This window comes from Microcebus murinus, chromosome 1, assembly GCF_040939455.1.
Source record: "Microcebus murinus isolate Inina chromosome 1, M.murinus_Inina_mat1.0, whole genome shotgun sequence".
Lineage (NCBI taxonomy): Eukaryota > Metazoa > Chordata > Mammalia > Primates > Cheirogaleidae > Microcebus > Microcebus murinus.
In genome coordinates, this window is record NC_134104.1 from 162747515 (window position 1) to 162767006 (window position 19492).

A 19492-nucleotide genomic window follows, 5' to 3' on the forward strand; every position below is an offset into this window, starting at 1 on the left:
TAACCATAAATAAACCCAGTTATTAAATTCCAGCCAGCACCATTGCCTGTTATCAGCATGAGGCCTACTCTCTTTTGGTTAAGAGGGGAAATGAGCAGGAGATGGAGAGGTGTTGAAGGTAACCTAGCACCACACTTAGCCTTTCTCTTTGACCTGCTCAGAAGGATTTTTTAAAAAATTTTTTTAGAGACAGAGTCTCACTTTGTTGCCCAGACTAGAGTGAGTGCCGTGGTGTCAGCCTAGCTCACAGCAACCTCAAACTCCTGGGCTCAAGTGATCCTCCTGCCTCAGCCTCCCAGGTAGCTGGGACTACAGGCATGCGCCACCATGCCCAGCTAATTTTTTGTATGTATATTTTTAGTTGGTCAATTAATTTCTTTCTATTTTTAGTAGAGACGGGGTCTCACTTTTGCTGGTTTCGAACTCCTGACCTCAAGCAATCCGCCCACCTCGGCCTCCGAGTACAGGCGGGAGCCACCATGCCCGGCCCTGGTCAGAAGGATTGAGAAAGAATTGGGAGGAGAATAACATCTCTCTGCAATGCCAAGTAACTTGGCTGAGTGTGACCAAGCGCTCAGAGTAGTTCTATGTAGATGCTTTGTTCAGATACTTGTGCGGCCTTCAACATATGCCAGGGGTCTGCAGGGCTAGGAGTGTAGAGGGAATGTGGGCTTATCACTGACCTTGGGTGCTTGTGGTCTGGTTGGGGAGAGGCGGGCACAGGTGTAGATAGAGTGTAAATGAAGAGCAGAGCAGGCTGCAGGGATTTAATAGGAAAACCACAGGACTACATTCTGTAATGTGTGTAGGGATCTATGAATGAGAGTTGTTTAGAAAATGTTTTTCTTTTTAATTTGAATTTTATGTCAAATATACAATAAACCTATGTCAGTCAGAATGATTCTAGAGAAACTCTAAATATGTTAGAGTTGTGTTGTTGTTTGTTTTTATGGTGTTATGATGATGATCCATCTTAACCCTTTATGTAATGGTGACTAATTTTTTTCCCTAAAAGTTGATTTGAGTTTTGGGTTCTCTTGGAGTCTGTGTCAATTGTAAATGGATAAGATAAAACAAGATGGCCTGATTTACTCTTTTTTTTTTTTTTTTTTTTTGAGACAGAGTCTCGCTTTGTTGCCCAGGCTAGAGTGAGTGCTGTGGCGTCAGCCTAGCTCACAGCAACCTCAAACTCCTGGGCTCAAGCAATCCTGCTGCCTCAGCCTCCCGAGTAGCTGGGACTACAGGCATGCGCCACCATGCCCGGCTAATTTTTTCTATGTATATTAGTTGTCCAATTAATTTCTTTCTATTTATAGTAGAGACGGGGTCTCCGCTCTTGCTCAGGCTGGTTTCGAACTCCTGACCTCGAGCAATCCGCCTGCCTCGTCCTCCGAGAGTGCTAGGATTACAGGCGGGAGCCACCTCACCCGGTCCTGATTTACTCTTAGCAACACTCATTTACCCCCTCAGATTAGCATGTCCTGTAGTTTGCACAAAGCAAGATATATACCTATGTCAGACCTCTGAAATGCCTCTTACTGATAATCTATAGGAATGAATGGTGTTCTTTGAGATAATGGGATATGAGTCTGAATTATCTGATTTTTCTGTTTACCTGGTAGCTTAGGGCCCATTTCTTTCTCTGGAGTCTCTGGGAGAAGGATAGTGTTGGTTAAGAATGAGGACTTGGGAGTCTTAGGGCAAATCTGGGGTTTTCTGTGTGGGTTGTAGGCCTGCTCTGAGGCCTCAGTGCTCTCTGCTCTCATCTGTAAATGGGATAATCATGGCTTCTGCCTGAAAGAGTGGGTGTGCAGGTTTAATGAGTGAAACTGTAGAGTGGTTGATGCATAGGGAGTAGTCAGGAAGTGCTAATGGGTAATCCCACACTTCCCTAATTGAAAGGGTCAGGTTTATATTAGTCTAGGCTGGTCGTGCTCAGGGTGGAGGGGATGTCAGGTCTGGAGTGTGGTTAGATCATGCTGACAGCGTCAGGACATTCAGAAGGGATATAGGGTTTGGGACAAGCGGGGTATGATCCCTAAGACACTGTGTATGGGTTGAATCAGGATAGTTTCAAGGAGGGAGGTTGGGCACTTAGAATCCTCTCAGCTGCAAAAACTGGCTCACATAGAAGGAAATAGATGGGCTGATGCCAGCAAGCCCAGTTAGAGAGCAGGTTATGGGCTTCAGGGCGCTAGTAGCTAGCTCAGTGACATCATCAAGGGCCCAGGTTCTTTGGGTCTCTGCTCTGTTGGTTTCGTTAACCCTAAAGCTGGCTTTCCTGTGGTTTTCTATAGTAGAGAGTTCTGTGAGGTTGAAAGACAGTTTCTGGGAGTTCTTAAGAGCCAGGATGCACCCTCTCAGGAGAATCTGGCAGCCCTGTCCTTAGGTCTCACTGGCCCAAATTGGATCACATGATCATTTTTGAGCCATAGATGGCGTGGGGGATGGATTACCCACAGACCAATCAGGCTTTCCCAGAACTGGACGTAGTGTCTCTTCCCCAGGCCCACAGGTTGTGTCTGAGAGGCTGGATCCAGACTCCTGACTAGAAGGAAAGGCAAAGGGGGCTGGATGCTTGTGGCTCTGTTTTAGCTAATGGTATCGGAAAAGGGGAATAGAAGGGCTTGGGGGCCAGGGGGAATGTGATGGGAAAAGTCTGTGCTTTACTCTGCAGGCTCCCTCATCCATTTCTCTGCCCAGTCCCTTTGTTCTATACCCAGGCCAGACCCTCTTGTCACTGTGGGATTCCCGCCTCCTTCTTCCCAGAAGACCCCCTTGTCTGTGCTGATTAATTTAGGAATCTTACTGATGTCAATTGCATATCATTTTTCTACCATTTATTTTTTCCTTGTTAGGAGTAATACTTTTTTTGGATAAAAATGGGAAAATCAGTTTTAAAAAAGGAAAAAAAATTGCCTGTAGTTTTACTGCCCAGAGATAACAAAGGAATTGTTAACATTCCCATTTGGTTTCCTCTACATGTGTCTGCATAATACATTTTATAAACAGCTCAGGAGCCAGAGTAGACATAGTTTGATATTCCCTCTCTTGGTGATAATTTTTATCATTAAATATTAATTTAAGACATGATTTTTAAATAACAGTCCCATAATAAAGGGTATATCTTTCTAAAATAAATTGTGTCACTGTAAGTGGAATACAGGGCAATAAAAATGAATACACTAAAACTCTGATTAGTTAGGGTTCTGAGAGCAGGGCTGGATATAAGGATCTGCACCCAAGTAGAGGTGGTTTATTTTGGGACGTGACCTCTGGAAGCAGGAGGGAGAAGATAGTTAGTGAGACAGGGAAGGAGGAGAAACTCATATTAGGATGAATTATCAAGGCTGCTGCTGTGGGCAGCAGGGGCTCAGTTCTCCTGGGACGCCCTGAGAAGTGTATAGATGCCTCTGGAATTGTCCCCTGAGGAAGGACAGGAAGCTGGAGATCCACCAGCACCTGTTCCCCAGGGATGGAGGCATTAATTCCCTTGAACTTCCAGGCTTGGCACCCATGCATCCAGCCTCTGCAAGCATGTTCTTGGGTTGGCAAATGGTCCTGGGGTGGTATCTGAGCTGGTAAAACGCTGTCCACCACAGCTGTGGCTGAAATTTCATGTGGGCCAAGGGGGGGTGGATTCAGCCCCAGAGGCACCTCTGACAAGTCTATCCCCTTGGATTAATTTTACCAACATAATGTAGAGCAGAAAAAGACATCACAGAGATATACATATGTATGATACTATTTACATAAACTTTTACATATGCAATAAAAAAACTTTTGGATAATGGTTGCTGGAGGTGTGGGGAGAGAGATACAGTCATGAACGGGTATGCGAGGACTTTCAGCTCTTTGTAGCATTTTATTTCGTTAGTCATATGGTAGTTATGTTATTCCACCCCACTCTCGTTTTCTGTGTCTTTGGAATATTTCCCTTATAAAAAGTTTATAATTTTAATGTTGGTACAATTCATTCATTACTCAGCATGACCAAGAGGAGGGAAAAATACCTTACATTTATTATTTTGTTTGTTTGTTTTAAAGACAGGTTTGGGCCTGTCTTATAAGAAAGAATACAGACCATCCTCAAGGTATCAGGATGCTATTAAGACAAAAGGCATTCATGCTTAGCAGGATTCCTTCCTCCCACCCCCCCAGGTATGTTGAAACATCTGAGGTAGTCACCTTAGAATGTGAGGCCCCTCTTGTTGCTTGTGAATATGGCAGGCTTGGGTTTCTCAAAGACAGAGAGCTTCAGAAGTTTGCCTCTGGGAGCTTCCAGTCAATAGGTTTTTGTCCAAGCAAGGGAGATACATCTCATGAAATATCTCAAGGGACTGCTGAAATATTTGCATTGTCTCTAAAAGTAGGTAACAGTCTGGAGTATGGGATGGTTCAACCGTGGAATGAGTGTTGGGAGAGAGTTGCATTCTAAGAACACCTTTGCATGGGGCCAAGTTCAAGCTGGTCCATTTTCTGGTTTGGTGGTCCCCATCCAGTGGGCTGTGGTCTGGAATCCCAGGCACCTGAATATATGAGCTCAGAAGTGTTTAATTTTTCAAGTGTTTAGTTTTGAAAATACTGCTTTATTTAGGTATAACTGACATACAATAAATGGTACATTGTTTTTTTTTTTTTTTTTTTTTTCTTTTGAGACAGAGTCTCACTTTTGTTGCCCAGGCTAGAGTGAGTGCCGTGGCGTCAGCCTAGCTCACAGCAACCTCAAACTCCTGGGCTCAAGCGATCCTCCTGCCTCAGCCTCCCGAGTAGCTGGGACTACAGGCATGCACCACCATGCCCGGCTAATTTTTTGTATATATACTTTTAGTTGGTCAATTAATTTCTTTGTATTTTTAGTAGAGACGGGGTCTCGCTCAGGCTGGTTTCGAACTCCCGACCTCGAGCAATCCGCCCGCCTCGGCCTCCCAAAGTGCTAGGATTACAGGCGTGAGCCACCGCGCCCGGCCTAAATGGTACATTTTAAAATGTACAGTTTGATAAATTTATACACAAACCACACATATACTCACCCATAGGAAAACCATCACCATAATCAAGACAGCAAATCTATCTATCCAGCCCCCAAAATTTCCTATTGCAGTTTTGTAATTCTTTCCTCTTATCCCCTCTCATCCCTCCATATGTCCCCCATCTCTAGGCAATCACTGATGTACTTTCTGTCACTATGTTTTCATTTTTAAGAATCTTTTTGGCCGGGCACGGTGGCTCACGCCTGTAATCCTAGCACTCTGGGAGGCCGAGGCGGGTGGATTGCTCTAGGTCAGGAGTTCGAAACCAGACTGAGCAAGAGTGAGACCCCATCGCTACTATAAATAGAAAGAAATTAATTGGACAACTGAAAAAATATATATAGAAAAGATTAGCCAGGCATGGTGGTGCATGCCTGTAGTCCCAGCTACTCGGGAGGCTGAGGCAGTAGGATCGCTTGAGCCCAGGAGTTTGAGGTTGCTGTGAACTAGGCTGACGCCACGGCACTCACTCTAGCTTGGGCAACAAAGCAAGACTCTGTCACCCTGTCTAGAGTGCAGTGGCTTCTGGGCTCAAGTGATCCTCCTGTCTCACTTCCCAAGTAGCTGGGACTAAAGGCCCACACCACTGTACTCAGCTAATTTTTCTATTTTTCATAGAGATGGGGTTTCACTCTTGCTCAGGCTGGTCTCAAACTGAACTCAAGCAATCCTCCTGCCTCAGCCTCCCAGAGTGCTAGGATTATAGGTGTGAGCCACCACTCCTGGCCAAGACTTGTATATAAGCGAAATCATACAGTATGTACTCTTTTTGTGTAGCTTCTTTTACTCAGCATAATTATTCTGAAATTCATCCCGGTTGCATGTGTTAATAGTTCTATTACTTTTTATTGTTGGGCAGTATTCCCTTTTATGGATATACCACATTTTGTGTATACATCTTTTTGTTGATAACATTTGGGGTATTTCTAAATAAATCTGCCATGGACATTCTTGTACCAGTCTATGTGTGAACATATATTTCTGTTTTTCTGAGTGGAATGTCTGGATTCTATGTCATACATAGTGTGTGTGTTTAACTCTTCAAGAAACTGCCAAACTGTTTTCCAAAGTGGTCGTATTATTTTAGATTTCCACCAGCATGTTTGAGAGTTCCAGTTCTTGTACATCCTAGCCATGAGAAGTGTTTTGTTTCTTAAAGACAATATTTTGAAAGCTGGTTGGTGTAAGCAGTGATGGCTTTAGTCACTTTTTATTTGTCCTTTACCACAAAGGTTTTCATTCTCACTGTCAACAGATTCTGTAACTAATTTATTTACAGGGAAGAGTTCCTGCAGTTCTAACACATGGCTAGCTAGTGGAGTGGTGGATGCTTCTTGAAAATAAACAGTCTCTCACAGCCGTCATTCAAAGAAGGGCAGGTAAGCCAATACCTGCTAGGCACCAGAGACTGTGCTAAGCTGGTGCTTTACGCCAGCTATCTCACTTAATTCTAACACTCCTCTGAGGTAGGTATTATCTCCATTTTACATATGGGGAAACTGAAGCACCAAGAGGCTTCGTAAATTGGCACACAGCCAGGAAGCAATAGAGACACTTTTTTTTTTTTGAGACAGAGTCTTGCCTTGTTGCCCAGGCTAGAGTGAGTGCCATGGCGTCAGCCTAGCTCACAGCAACCTCCAACTCCTGGGCTCAAGCGATCCTCCTGCCTCAGCCTCCCGAGTAGCTGGGACTACAGGCATGCGCCACCATGCCCGGCTAACTTTTTCTATATATATTAGTTGTCCAATTAATTTCTTTCTATTTATAGTAGAGACAGGTCTCGCTCTTGCTCAGGCTGATTTCCAACTCCTGACCTGGAGCAATCCGCCCGCCTTGGCCTCCCAGAGTGGGAGGATTACGGGGCATGAGCCCTTGCGCCCAGCGAGACAGACTTTGAATGTAAATGTATCCATTAGGATGCATATAGTTCTGAATCATAGGAAGCCTAGCTCATCCTGGTTTATCCAAAAAGGGAGCTCATTGACTCCAGCACCTGAAGAGTCCAAGGGTAGGGTAGGCAGTTTGACCTAGAAGTTTTCAGGTTATCAGAGAGCCATGGCTCTGCTCCTCTGATTCTGTTGTCCCTGTGTCCACAGGCTGACACAGCAGTCCCAAGCCCCACAGCCACACCCCACACCTCCTAGAGGAAGAAGGCAGGCCCTGGCCCCAAGGTTCCTGGAAAGTCCTGAGGGTCACTGTGATTGGACCAGCCTATGTCATCTGCCTACTCCTCAGCCAGTCACTGGCCAGGGTGTTTGTTGGGATTGGCTCAACCTAGATCACATGTTCTACCCCCAGTCTGAAATAGGGGACATTGAGGAAGATGGGAGAGTCAGGAAGGCTTTTCACACTGGGTTACTACTGCATTAGCTTGCTGTTTGTTCTTTAGAAACCCCCTTCATTTGATGAAACCCTGTGTCAACTGGCCCTGTGTCTTAGGGTGAAAATCACCTTGTCCACACCTGTGAAGCAAGATTACCCCTTCATAGCACAGGCAGATCAAACAGGAAAAAACAAAAACAAAACAAGTGTAATTGTACAGTGCTTGAGGTTTTTTTTTTTTTTTTTTTTTTTTTTGAGACAGAGTCTCACTTTGTTGCCCAGGCTAGAGTGAGTGCCGTGGTGTCAGCCTAGCTCACAGCAACCTCAAACTCCGGGGCTCAGCGATCCTACTGCCTCAGCCTCCCGAGTAGCTGGGACTACAGGCATGCGCCACCATGCCCAGCTAATTTTTTGTATATATATTTTTAGTTGGTCAATTAATTTATTTCTATTTTTGGTAGAGACGGGGTCTCGCTCAGGCTGGTTTCGCTCAGGCTGGTTTCAACTCCTGACCTTGAGCAATCCGCCCGCCTCAGCCTCCCAAAGTGCTAGGATTACAGGCGTGAGCCACCACGCCCGGCGAGGTTTTTCTTTTTCACTAGCTGTCTATATAATTAAAAGTTGTCACTTAGATTTGGATATGAAATAAAATCTGACTTGAAATTTAAGTGGCGTAATTTCCATGCCTTTTAAAATGCCAGGTGACTTCATTTGTGAGCCTCCTCGAGGGTGCAAAATGGCAGCTTCTTAAAAGCAGCAGGCACCCCTCCCCTTAGGAGGAAGAGCTGAAAGAATGAATGTGTGAGGAATTGGGGGTTTGGTTGCCTTCCAGGGTCTGTGTTGAAGGAGAGGAAAATGTAGCTCAACCACAGTGACTCTCCCCAATTAAAAACTAAAAAAAGATCATGGTTATATGGCTTGGACTTCGGACAAGCCAGCAGCCTAAGTCATTTCGAGTGTGATTCCAGATTGGAAGATTCTTACAGGAGGAAAGGGGAAGCTTTGAGAGTTCCTTGTCAGACCCAGTGACTCCTCATTGCAGCCCCAGCTGGAGGAGGCCACTCTCCTCACTGGACAGATGAGCTGGGTGCGTGTGTAGCCTGGCCCAGCATAACATACTCCGCTGGGGGTGGCAACGTGGGAAAGATTTTTATTGGGATTAATTTTCTACAGAGATGCACTTTCACATGAGATTATCTTTTTCTCACTGGTGAGCTTACTAGGGCCCTTATTTCACAAAACTTAATTGTTTTGGACCCATAAATTTAAACTCCTTAATTAATTGCCTCAAGACTTAGGACAAATTAGCTTTTCTTTATAATGAGTCCATGGCTTTTTTTGTGACTCAGATGGAAGAGGGTGGTGGAGCATAGAATAAGGACATGGGGTCAGAACACCTGGTTCTTCTGACTGGGCTCTTCCTCATCTCTGCCTTTGGGCCCCAGTTTCCTCATCTGTAAATTTTGAGGATTGAACCAGCATTCGATCAGCAAGTAGTTGGCACCAGGGCTGCACTCTCATCCCTCCAGGACAGATGCTGATGGTTAGTCATGATGTTCTTTCCCCCTGAACCCAGACTCGGCCTTAGAGCCCTTTCCAGTACAGTGCTCTGGGTAGCCATCTGGTCCTTGATGAAACCGCGTGAACTTTAATTCCGCTTTATGTGTAACTGTTTGCATTTATCCTGTGAAGGGCCTGCAAAGCAAGCAGTGCTCAGTGGGCTGCTGGTGCTGGCCTCAGCGTGCACATCAGCCAGCTGCAGCCCGGCCCTGGGGATGGTGTGCTGCTCCCTCACGCCTGCCTGTGCTCCCTCATGCCTGCCTGCCTGCCTTTGCCTGCACTCCGGCCTCGGGGCTTGACCTTGTTGTTCAGGAACTAACTGAGATGCCTCTTGTCTTGTAAAGCCTCTTCCAGTCCTCTGTAGAATGAGTCATTTCTGCCCTTGTGTTCCCACAGCACCGTTACAGGTTATAATCCCTGTACAATGGCCCTGATACTGTTCATGGCCCTGGGACTGCACTAGACCAGCCTCTCAGCCCTCTGGCTTTTTTTTTTTTCTCTTTTTCTTTTTTGTTTTTGAGACAGAGTCTTGCTCTGTTACCTGGGCCAGAGTGCTGTGGCATCAGCCTAGCTCACTACAGGCATGTGCCACCATGCCTGGTTATTTTTTTTCATATGTATATATATATATATATAAATAAATATAAATATATATATATTTTTAAAAATATATTTTTTATTTACCTGGCTAATTTCTTTCTATTTTTAGTAGAGATAGGGTCTTGGTTTTGCTCAGGCCGGTCTTGAACTCCTGACCTTGAGTGATCCTCTGGCCTTGGCCTCTCAGAGTGCTAGGATTATAGGCCTAAGCCACCATGGCCCTGCCCAGCCCTCTAGCTTTCTTAGATCACCAGCATGGTTTCTGCCAGTATTGTTTTCTGAATATTTTTTCTTTATATCTACTCATTTTTATATTCCTTTATTTCAAAAGGAAACCAGAGAACATGATCATAAATAGAAAACCACTATCACTTGCCAGGAAGAATAGGTAACTATTCTTTAACAAAATAAATAAAATCAATGAAAACAACTGTTACTAAATTATTATTATTATTATTGTTGTTTTGAGACAGAGTCTCGCTTTGTTGCCCAGGCTAGAGTGAGTGCTGTGGTGTCAGCCTAGCTCACAGCAATCTCAAACTCCTGGGCTCAAGCGATCCTGCTGCCTCAGTGAGCCTCCTGAGTAGCTGGGACTACAGACATGCGCCACCATGCCAGGCTAATTTTTTTCTATATATTTTTAGTTGGATAATTAATTTCTTTCTATTTTTAGTAGAGACAAGGTCTCGCTCTTGCTCTGGCTGGTTTCGAACTCCTGAACTCGAGCTTCCCAGAGTGCTAGGATTACAGGCCTGAGACACCACACCTGGCCTAAATTTTTGAAAAATTTGTTGACAGCTCTGACCCTGAGGCCTACTGTTATTGTTAAAAAGTGTGCTTAGTGTGAAAGGTGTTGAAGTCTCTTTAGCACCATATCAAGACTGACTTTTTTCTTGGCAGGATCTGATGCTTTTGTGAATTGATGGATTTTAAAGTTCTATCCCTGAACCATCTTAGCTCTAGCAGTTAGCTCCTGTAGTGTCCTGCTTGTCTGTCCCTTGTTAGGAAAGGCTGTGCTGACTGCCAACGGGGCCCAGTACATGGAAGAGGCAGTTCCTGTAGATGACGTTGAACTGCGTGGCATTGTCATCCCAGCCTGCAGTGCCTTTGTTTACTGTCAAAAGTAAGAATTGCATAAAGATCATCAGAACTGTTGAGTGCAAAATCTGACTTGTGTGGCTTTGGTTTGTTAATTGCCTCACTGGTAGGAAGGACTCATTTCTTGCTTTGCTGGATTAGAATTTGGTAGTGAAAAAATAGAAAAGTGAATAGAAAGTGATTCCATCCTTGAGCAAATTCTTAATGGAAAATGATGTCTTGGTTCTTTGTTCTTCTATGGAAGGCCCGGTGATGCAGATATTTCATTTCATTGATGACGAAACTGATGCCCAGAGGTTAACAATTTGACGCAGGGGTGGGGAACTTGTGGCCTCAAGGCCACATGTGGCCCTCCAGGTCCCCAAGTGTAGGCCCTGGACCCAATCTAAACTTTACCCAACAAATCCCAAATGTTCTTTAACATTTGGATTCAGTCAAAAGGCTGTACTCAAGGAGCCAGAAGGGCACATGTGGCCCCAGGAGTTGGTCTGATTGGAGTAAAACTAGATTTTTACTCTGATGCCGTGTTTTCCCTGCTAGTGCATTTCCTACCAGACTTTGCTCTATTGTAATTCAGGTTGCTGAGTTATAAACACGAACCATGTGACTAAACAGAACAGAACTAGCTTTTTGGTCCTTTTCCTCCCAAAGAGTACAGAAATGCTCTGATTTGCTCTTGGAAGGACACCAGGCACTTTATTGCTTGTTCTCCTTTTTGTGCAGAATGGGTGCCATGATTTATTGATGGTTGGGAGGGTTTTAAGGTTTGGCCTCAGTTTAACACTAGTATATATGTGCTCCCAGCAAGGAGGAAAGCCTCACATCCTGAAGAGCTGTGCAGCAAGTCAGACCCTGGGGTGCTGCCATGGCAAATCTCCCTGACTGTGCTGCAGCATCTGACCTCCCAGGCTCTCCTGCAGGATGTGTGTGTGGAATAATGTAATAAATAGTACACCCTGACCCAGGGAGCAAAAGCAAGTAGGACAGTAACTGAAACTGCAGGGGAATGTGAGTAAGCAGTTACCTTCTACCCCCATGGACCTGGCCTCTGGCCAGCAGCAGGAGAGTTGTTTGCATCTTATCCTTTTTTTTTTTTTGAGACACAGTCTCGCTTTGTTGCCCAGGCTAGAGTGAGTGCCATGGTGTCAGCCTCACAGCAACCTCAAACTCCTGGGCTCAAGCAATCCTCCTGCCTCAGCCTCCCGAGTAGCTGGGACTACAGGCATGTGCCACCATGCCCGGCTAATTTTTTCTATGTATATTAGTTGTCCAATTAATTTCTTTCTATTTATAGTGGAGACGGGGGTCTCGTTCTTGCTCAGGCTGGTTTCGAACTCCTGAGCTCAAACAATCCGACCGCCTCGGCCTCCCAGAGAGCTAGGATTGATTACAGGCGTGAGCCACGGAACCTTGTCATCTAGGGGGTGGGGGCAGCCTTCTGGCCTGTGCCTGCAAGTCCTGATGGGGGTGGGTGCCTGCTGCGGTTGGGGCTAGGTCTGAGGACATGGTTTCTTTAAAACATATTCGTATTTGGGAGTTGAATGTATCTGATTTTCCCCCCTCTCCTTTTTTCTCTAAATCTTTATTGGTTTTTTAGACCACAAAATTTATATACGTTTGTTTTTTTAAAAAAGTCTGGTCATTGTAGAAACTTAATTAAAATACTAAGTGATTGAGTGCTTACCAGCACTAGATGGCTTTTTGTGCCTCATCTCAGTTAATCCTTCAATGAAGTCAGAGGAATGGTGTTAATCCCCAATTCACAGATGAGGAAACTGAGGCTTTTTTAAGGTCACCAAGCTGGTAAGCCAGTGGCTTCCCTGGGACTAGCAGCAGATCCAGTGACTTTGTGTGGTATCTCTGCGGACAGAAGGATTTAACTTGATTCCTTTTGCTTTCAGCATCATTTTATAGTATTACAATGAGCTTGTATTATTTATTTTCAAAAGAAAAGCCTCATTAACAAGGGGGAAAAAGGCACACAGATTATTTTCATTTATAAGAGAAGAGAACGTGTGAGCCCGGATTTCCAAGGCTGAATTATCGGGTGTGAGTACCTATCGCAGCCAACTGAGCGCCCTGTGTGCTGGGTTCCTCTGTGAGCCAAAGAAAGGGTGCTTGTCAGGGCTGCCTGGGCTTTTCCAGAGCCCAGAGGGCTCCTTGCTTTTCCTGAATGACCCTGTCCCCCAACCAACGCCACCAGTGGGGCAAGCTCATGAGCTCTCAGCCAATCTTTTAATTCCTACTTTGTTTCCAAATAATGGATAACTTTCCCACCCCATTCCTTTGGTGTTTTAGGCAGTCATCAGGGAGGGAAGACAAACATTCCTGCCTTGAATCTGTGCCTTGAGCCAAATAGCCTTGACCAAGCTTAAAGCAGTTGTGTGGGCTGGGTGAGGTGGCTCAGGCCTGTAATGCTAGCACTCTGGGAGGTGGATCGCTCGAGGTCAGGAGTTCAAAACCAGCCTGAGCAAGAGCGAGACCTTGTCTCTACTAAAAATAGAAAGAAATTAATTGTCCAACTAAAAATATATAGAAAAAAAATTAGCTGGGCATGGTGGCGCATGCCTGTAGTCCCAGCTACCCGGGAGGCTGAGGCAGAAGGATCACTCGAGCCCAGGAGTTTGAGGTTGCTGTGAGCTAGGCCGACGCCATGGCACTCACTCTAGCCTGGACAACAAAGCGAGACTCTGTCTCAAAAAAAAAAAAAGCGCTTGTGTGATTGTTCAGGGTCATCTGGGTCATGCTTTTGCAGTTGCCTCCAGCCCACCTCACAGATGCTTCCGCGACCCTGCCTGGCTTTTCTTAGTGTACTGCTCTCTGGAGGGAAGCTTCCCTCACTGGGCATCGAGATGGTAGCTAGCTGGGTGGTCCCCGCCACACAGTTCAACAGTCCAACAGCCTGTAAAGGTTCCTCTTCCAGCTGTCTTGTCCTATGTGCCCTGTTTGCTTTCTTTTTAGAGAGTTCTGAGACTATTGGAGAGTTTAGAGATATTAGCATTCTTGAGATTCTTTCTGTGGTCAGGTGGGGAAACCATTACATTTCTTCAGTTTCCCAGTTGACCCTATTTTTCAATTTTGCATTCTTAATGAAGCCACCTGTATGTGTGGGTTTTCTGCAATCTGGGTGGAACAAGTTTTCTAGAATCCTGAACAATTGCTGATCCACGTCAGCCTGGCTTCCCAAATTGGCCTGGAAACGTGGCTATTATGGATTTGGCCGCCTCTTTCATGTAGGGTAAACCTTAGCTTTGCATTAGCTGTGATTGGAGGATCCTATTCTTTTTTGTCGTTGTTTATTCACCTTTTAGAAGCTTTGTTGTCTATGGATTTATCCCCTTTCCTCTTTTTTTTTTGAGACAGAGTCTCACTCTGTTGCCTGGACTAGAGTGCCGTGGCGTCAGCCTAGCTCACAGCAACCTCAATCTCCTGGGCTCAAGCGATCCTCCTGCCTCAGCCTCCCAAGTAGCTGGGACTACAGGCATGCGCCACCATGCCTGGCTCATTTTTTCTATATATATTTAGTTGTCCAGCTAATTTCTTTCTATTTTTAGTAGAGATGGGGTCTCGCTCTTGCTCAGGTTGGTTTCGAACTCCTGCCCTTGAGTGATCCACCTGCCTCGGCCTCCCAGAGTGTTAGGATTACAGGTGTGAGCCACTGCGGCTGGCCTATCCTCTTTCCTCTTATACTGCAAAGCAGTTCTCAGATTCTTACCCTATTGGTGATTTTATGCTGTGAATGTTTTTGATGGTTAGCGTGGTACCAAGAGGGAATTAATCCCAGGAGGCCCAAGATTCGACCATGTCATGCTGTTGACCAGTCTTTTGACACCTGTAGACTTCTCTTCAGTTCTTCTGATGGGCTGGGAAAGAATTGGGAAATTTCACAGACTTGTCTGCATTGTTTGCTAATTTTGAAAAAATAAACCTTAACCTCTAGCTATGTAGACTGGATTAGTCATTTTGGTAATCTATGAGGCACCATTCTTTTGAGTCCAAGTGAGAAAAACTCTCATAGTTAGCTTACGAAAAAATTATCTTTTCTTAGTAGAGTTTTATGAGTTTCTTTTTAGTGGTAAGTGGTAGAAACCCATTTGAAACTCCTTAATGACAAAAGAGGGAGCCACTCGTCCCGTACCTGAGAAATCTCAGAATAGACTGCACCCACTGTGTGACTTGGTCCCAAGGCACAAACAGGTCTTCAAGGTTTGATGTTCCTCATCTGTACAATGTTTGCTTCAGGCTTGGGCTCCTTGTGGTGGCAGAATGGCTTCTGGCATGTGTGGGCCTTTAGGCCTCCCAGATCCAAGCCCAGCCAGAAAGGAGTGCGAGAGGTGAGCACAAGACTTCTGTGGCTCCTGTATGAGTCCTAGATTTGCTGTTAGACTGCTCGAATCCCGTGCCTGGCTCTGAACCAATCGCTGCACTTGGGGGTCTGTCACATGCACTCACCTCCATACTGGGTGTCAGAAACAATCCGTGATTCCTATAGGAACCCGTGGGTTCATGGACCTGAGGGCAGTCCTGTAGCAGGGCCTTGGAAGACTGGGAACCTGAGATCAGAAAGCCATGGAGACCGCCTCTGGTTTCTGTTTCTTTCCCTTCTCTCTGAGGATGAATCCTACTATCACTGCACACAGCACGGCTGCCCCACAGCTCCTGCTGTTTGCATTTCCCCTAGTCTAGCCATATGCGGAGACCTCAAGGGAAAATCTGAATCTGCACATGCTGGAGGTTCCACCCCAATCCGGTCAGCTGCAGACAGAGAGGGGCAGTCAGAGAGGGGCTGAGGCCAGGCTCCATAAAACAAGCCTGGGTGGGTGGAGTCTGTTAAAGAAGCTGTGATGTAGGCTGATGATCCAGAAGGCACAGGTAGGTACATCTTCTTGTCTGGTTCAGAAGCATTCTCTTAAGTCCAAGATGTTGATAATAAATGGTATTAAGGGCCTCTCTCTCCCAAGCTAGGAAAATGTCAGGTGAAGTTCCAGCCTGACTACTGGGACGGCTGCTTCCTACCTGGAAGTAATGCTCAGATCAGCACCTTTGGACCTCTCTGAGCTCGCCTCTCTGCTCCAGTGTGGGCCCTTGCTTCCTGCAGAGGAGACAGCGCTGTCAGAGAGGCATGAATGGGAATTTCCTCTTTCCAGGCCCAAGTCAGAACGACTCGGGATGGCTTTGACTGGAAAAACTGAATCAAAGAGTACGCTGAGGCCAAGGATTTCCCCAAACGCTAATCAGCACTGACTACTTCCAGTGTGTTGCCTTTGGCTCTGCAGAGAGTTTTGTCCGTCGTGGCTGCAGTGTCTGGCTTTTGCTGCCCAGAAGATGAGAAATTAGTTTGTAGGGATGTGCCCCTTCACCATCCTGACCTCCACTAGGTGTGAGAAACTCTGATTACCAAATTCCTGGGTCATTAGGTAGCTTTGCCTCTAGCATTGACACTTAGGGGTGGACCATAATATTGCTTCCTTAAATGAAATCCTAAAATTGTGTTGGAGAAAACTTCATAAAAATCCACACCATGATCAGTGTGGAAAATGACTTCTCTCATGTCTTTATTTATGTCTTTTGCACTGAGTAGCAATGCTATCTTTGGTTACAGAGTCCCAAGATCATCTGAAGGAAGTAGTAATTCTGTGAACCTGAAACTTGATCTTGGATGAACTGAATGAAGTTTTATTGTTCTTTTAAGTTCAGAAAAGTTGAATGACTGTGTTGTTTAAAACAGAGGTGAAAAATTTGGAGTTGCTTCTAATAGAATGTCTTGGAGAACCTTAAGATGCTTTCTGGTTCAGCCCTGAGTTTACAGATTGGAAGATAAAAGCTCAGAGGGAAAGGCCCTGCTCAAGGTAACCCAGTGACTTGTGGTGGGGCCAGGAGCCAGGCCTCCCTGGTCCCTGGTCACAGGAATCTGGCTTGTGTTAGTCCTGCCTGCAACTATAATACCACCTTCTGGTGGGAAGAAAATGGCAGGGCCTGTAGCTTGGAGGAAAGTAGAAGAGTTTTTTTAAAAAACAACTTTATTGAGATATAATTCACGCATCATCAAATTCACCGCTTTAAAGTATACAGTTTTTAGTATATTTGCAGTTGTACAACTATCACCTTTATATAATTTTAGAACATTTTTATCCCCTCAAAAGAACTCCCATTAGCAATCACTCCCTATTCCTCCCTCCCCCCAGACCCAGGCAACCAGGAATCTACTTCTGTCTCTATGGATTTGCCTGTTCTGGCGTTCTATGTGGGGGAATCACAGAGCATGGATTCTGGTGTGACTGACTGCTTTACTTAGCGGAATGTTTTCAGGTTTCAGCCATGTTACATTTATACTTCATTCCTTTTTATGGCCAAATGATGAAATGTATAGGATTAGAATTTGAAAATAAAGCTGTAAAGTTTTCGTATTTATTTTTCCTTTGCCGGGTGAGTTTTTTTCCCTGGAAAGTCAACCTCAACATTTGGAGATTAAATGAGAGACTTTCTCAGCCTCCCTGTACCTCAGTAGTTGCTTTTCTTAAAATGTTTTGACACCTGGGAGGAAAGTTGGTTTCTGGAAGAAAGTGTGTTCTTTCTTGTATTGCCAAGAAAATTAATATATGTTACTTAACACAGATGCTCAAGAACCAGAGTGGTAATAAACTTTTTCCTTATATTTTCCAAATGCTTGACTATTTAAAAAATTTTTATTTTAGCAATAACGCAATTTTTTTCTCTTTCCCTTCCCAAATTTATTGAAAACACTTGATCCTACAGATAGTATGAAGGAATTCATAAACTCTCATATAACCTTCCCCCAGAGTATCCAATTGCTAATGTTTTGCCACATTTGCTTGATCTGTTACTATCTCTATAGACACATATCACACACTTATTTTTTATGGAACGGTTCGTCTGAAAGTACCTAGCACACATCAGGGGCCTTTACCCCACATACTTCAGCAGGCTTCTCTGAGAAAAAGGACATTCTCCTGATCACAAGTGTCACTGCATACCCAGGGGATTAGCCCGATACAGTAATAATATCTCGTATAAAACTTCTGCAAATGCTCCCAAGTGTCCTGTATGCCATTTGTAAAAGTTTGCATTTTTTTGGATCCCAGGAACCAATTAGAAATTACTCAATAGAATTTAGTTTCAAAGTTATGTACTTCAGCTTGTCTTTTAATTTAGAACAATCCCCTTACCTTTAAAATTTTTTTGTCTTTCATGACATTGACATTTTTGAAGAAGCAGGGCCAGTTGTCTTGCAGAACTGGTGCTTCTCAAACGTTACATGCATAAGGAGGTCTTGGTAACAGCACATTCTGATTCTGCAGGACAGGGTGGGGCCTGAGAGCCTGCATTTCTAGCAAGCTGCCTGGGGTGCCAGTGCCGCCAGTCTGCAGCCCACACTTGGAGTTAGCGAGGCTGTAGAATGTTCCATATTCCAGATCTGTTTCCTCATGATTAAGTTCAAGTTAAATATTTTTGGCAAGCGCACTTACAAAGGTCATAGTGCTTCCCATTGCATCACGCCAGCAGGCATGTCATCTCAGTTTGTCCTGTTGGTTAGTGATGCTGTGTGTGATCACGTGGTTCACGTGGTATCTGCCTGCTCTCTGTTGAAATGGTGCCTTTCTCCTGGTGTGAAGACTAAGTAATCTGTGAGGTTGCGGGAGTATTCTGTTCCCCGGCAGTTTTCACCAATTAATGAACTTTTTGGGGGGAAAATAGCATCTTGCAGTTAATCCCCTGTTGACAACACATTGTGTGTTTATAATTTTTATTTTTAAAATGTAACTAGTGGCTGATTTTTTTTTAAGGTAGAACCAAGTTTCTTTCTTTTTTTTTTTTTGAGACAGAGTCTTACTCTCTTGCCTGGGCTAGAGTGCCGTGGCGTGAGCCTTGCTCACAGCAACCTCAAACTCCTGGGCTCAAGCAGTCCTGCCTCAGCCTTGCGAGTAGCTGGGACTACAGGCACACGCCACCATATCCAGCTAGTTTTTTCTAGATATTTTTAGTTGTCCAGCTATTTTCTTTCTATTTTTAGTAGAAACGGGGGTCTCACTCTTTCTCAGGCTGGTGTCAAACTCCTGACCTTGAGTGATTCTCTTGCCTCAGCCTCCCAGAGTGCTAGGATTACGGGCATGAGCCACCATGCCCAGCCCCAAGTTTCTTATTGACAGCCTTTATTACAATCACTCTCTCTAGTGGCTGATTCTCCCCCGTTTGTATGGTAAACATTGGCTTTGATGGGCTTCCCAGTATATTTCACTATATATGTATTTTTTGGTAGAGCACTCATTGTAATGGGTAGTTGATAGTTTAGGAACTCATATAAGCTAAGTGAAAGGATAAAAACTCACCTTTGTTCCCATCAGAGTTGCCAGGGAAAATACAGTTAAATGTGAATTTCAGATAAACAATGAGTAACTTTTTACTATTAATATAAGTATGTTCCAAATATGGCAGGCAGTTCTCACATGTTACAGGTCATTGCATGGGACATACTTATACTAAACAATTATTTCTTGTTTATTTAAATTCATTTTTAACTGGATGTCTTGTATTTTTAGTAAATATTTGCAAAATCTGGCAACCCTGGGTCCCACTGCCCACTCAGAGATGCCCATGGTTTGTGTGTTTGCTGCGGGTGGTGTATGCAGCTGGGAAGGGCCTTGAAGCAGGAGAGAACTGTAGTGGCATCTCCTAGCCATGGCTTTGGGCTCTAGGTTGGGGCTAGATTAGTAATTAGCTTAACATGACCTCATCCACAAGGATTGTGCTCCCACTAGGTATTAGCAGAGGTTTAGGCTCTCGGGAGCCACTGTCAGAAGCTTGTCAGTGATGTCATCAGCTGGAAAAGCCAGCTTCCAGGCCTCAAAACCCAGGGCTCC

At 44.8% G+C, this 19492-nt stretch overlaps 1 protein-coding gene across 4 annotated transcripts in view; it reads left to right on the forward strand.

The window, feature by feature from the left end:
- Positions 1 to 19492, forward strand: part of FLNB (filamin B) — a 150743-nt gene that overhangs the window by 18723 nt on the left and 112528 nt on the right. The gene's annotated exons all lie outside the window — the stretch shown is intronic.